Source organism: Scyliorhinus torazame, chromosome 7, assembly GCF_047496885.1.
Source record: "Scyliorhinus torazame isolate Kashiwa2021f chromosome 7, sScyTor2.1, whole genome shotgun sequence".
Taxonomy (NCBI): Eukaryota; Metazoa; Chordata; class Chondrichthyes; order Carcharhiniformes; family Scyliorhinidae; genus Scyliorhinus; species Scyliorhinus torazame.
The window spans coordinates 132,657,479-132,659,967 of NC_092713.1; the positions used below are offsets into that span (position 1 = coordinate 132,657,479).

Genomic DNA, 2,489 nt, shown 5'->3' on the forward strand with positions numbered 1-2,489 from the left:
CAGGCATTCCAGCAGCGGGACTTCGGACCATCGCGGGCCGGAGAATCGCCGAGGGGGGCCCGCCGACCGGCGCGGCGCGATTCCCGCCCCCGCCGAACATCCGGTGCCGGAGAATTCAGCAACCGGCGGGGGCGGGATTCACACCAGCCCCCGGCGATTCTCCGACCCGGCGGGGGTCGGAGAATCCCGCCTCTTAATCTGTTAGTAATAAAGTTTGTTTTAATATAACATATAACTATATCTTTGTAGTGAGTGATGGTGGTATAGTGGTGAGCATATCTGCTTTCCAAGCAGTTGATCCGGGTTTGATTCCCGGCCATCACAGTAATAAAAAAGTTGGAAATTTTAGGGCAGCACGGTGGCGCAATGGTAGCACTGCAGTCTCACGCCGCCGAGGTCCCAAGTTCGATCCCGGCTTGGGTCACTGTGTGTGGAGTTTGCACATTCTCCCCTTGTTTGCTTGGGTTTTGCCCCCGCAACCCAAAGATGTGCAAGGTAGGTGGATTGAACACGCTAAATTGCTCCTTAATTGGAAAAAATTAATTGGGTACTCTAAAAAGTTTTTTAAAAAACTATATCTTTGTGAAATCACTCAAAAAAACAAAGAACAAAAAAAAGTACAGCACAGGAACAGGCCCGTCGGCCCTCCAAGCCTGTGTCGATCATGGTGGCCCAGCCTTAAAAATAACCTTACTCGGTCTGTAACCCTCTATTTCCTCTCTATCATTGTACCCATCTAGATGCCTCCTGGAGTGAGGTGTCCCTTAACAAAATTAAAATAAAATATTGGGGTTTCTGACCAATATCCTAGCCACTGTTGGGATTAGGTCTGGGATCATAATAAAATTGGGGGCTATTTGTCGGATTCCTAACATATAATTCCTTGTTTGTTATTGAATTTAAAGACGGTTAGTACGTGTGGGACAATTGTATTCTTTCAAGTTGTGAAATTTAAGTAGGGACTGATTGAACATGTCTCTTTCAGGTACCAATAATTTCCTGGATGTGGAAGAGGTTACTCGGGATGATTTACAAAGGGTTATAAAAACAAATTTTTAAAACGATTTATAAAACAAAACTTTTGGGTTTGGTGGAACAGCTGCAGTTAACTATCTAAAGGGAGGGTGGCATGATGGAACAGTGGTTAGCACTGCCGCCTCATGGCGCCGAGGATCCGGGTTCGATCCAGGCCCGGGTCACTGTCCGTGTGGAGTTTGCACATTCTCCCCATGTCTGCATGGGTCTCACCCCACAACCCAAAGATGTGCAGGGTAGGTGGATTGGCGATGCTAAATTGACCCTTAATTAGAAAAAAAAGAATTGGGCACTTTAAATTTAAAAATACTTTACCTAAAGGGGTGAGGAAGGTAGAGATAATACAAGCAATAGCTCAACATTTAAATTTGCCAGAGACGCAGCATGAATCAACAGAATTAGCTAGACTTCAATCACAAATGAAACAATAAACAAATGCAGGAAGAAGATAAACAGAAAGAAATACAATTGAAGAAATTAGAAGCAAAGGAAAAAGGGAGAGAATTTGAACTTGACAAAATTGGTAGCAAGGGAGCACAGTGGTTAGCACTACTGCCTCACAGTTCCAGGGACCTGGGTTCAATTGCAGCCTCGGGTGACAGTCTGTGTGGAATTTGCTCTTTCTCCCCGTTCTGCTTGGGTTTCCTCCCACAGTCCAAAGATGTGCAGGATAGGCGGATTATGCATGCTAAATTAGTGTCCAAAAGGTAAGAGGTTAGGTTAGGTGGGGTTACTGGGTTAAGGGGATAGGTAGGTACCCGTTCAGCAAGTCAGCGCAGACTCGATGGCCCACATGGCCTCTTTCTGCACTGTAATGACTCTATGATTCTACTCTATGAAAATAAATGAGAGAGTTGAAAAGGAAAAGAAAACATTAACTTAAACTGTTCGTAGTCTTGGTTCAAACAAAGTTGCTAGATGGAACTAGTGAAGTGTTTGCATCACTATCAGAACAGGTATCCAGGGATTAGGATAAGGTGGGAAAAGCCATATTGAGCGCATATGAACTAGTGCCAGAAGCCTACAGACAGAAGTTTAGAAATCTGAGGAAAGACCAGGTCAAACGTATCTAGAATTTGAAAGAATTAAACAAAATTATTTTGTTCAGTGAATAAGAGCATTAAAAATAGACCAAACATATAATGCTCTTAGGGAAACGATTATTTTGGAGGAATTTAAAGATTCACTTCGCGCAGTAGTGAGAACTCGTGTTGAAGGGCAAAGAGTTAAAACTGTTAGACTGGCAGCAGAAATGGCAGATGATTTTTAATTAGTTCGCAAAGCAAAGTCAGATTTTCAACAACAATTTTGATCTGCGAAGGATAGAAACTGGGGAAATAAGAAATTCACGGTTAGTCAAATAAGAAGGTCTAGTTGCTGGAAAACTCAAGCAAAACATAAACATTTTTATTGGCCTGGACTGCATAAGGATGTCATGGAATTTTGTCGTATAT

At 43.1% G+C, this 2,489-nt stretch overlaps 1 non-coding gene across 1 annotated transcript; it reads left to right on the forward strand.

Annotated features, from left to right (window-relative positions):
- Positions 1–252: 252 nt before the first annotated feature.
- On the forward strand, positions 253–324 carry trnag-ucc (transfer RNA glycine (anticodon UCC)). Its single transcript has one exon. It is a non-coding gene; the product is annotated as a tRNA-Gly (tRNA).
- Positions 325–2,489: the final 2,165 nt, after the last annotated feature.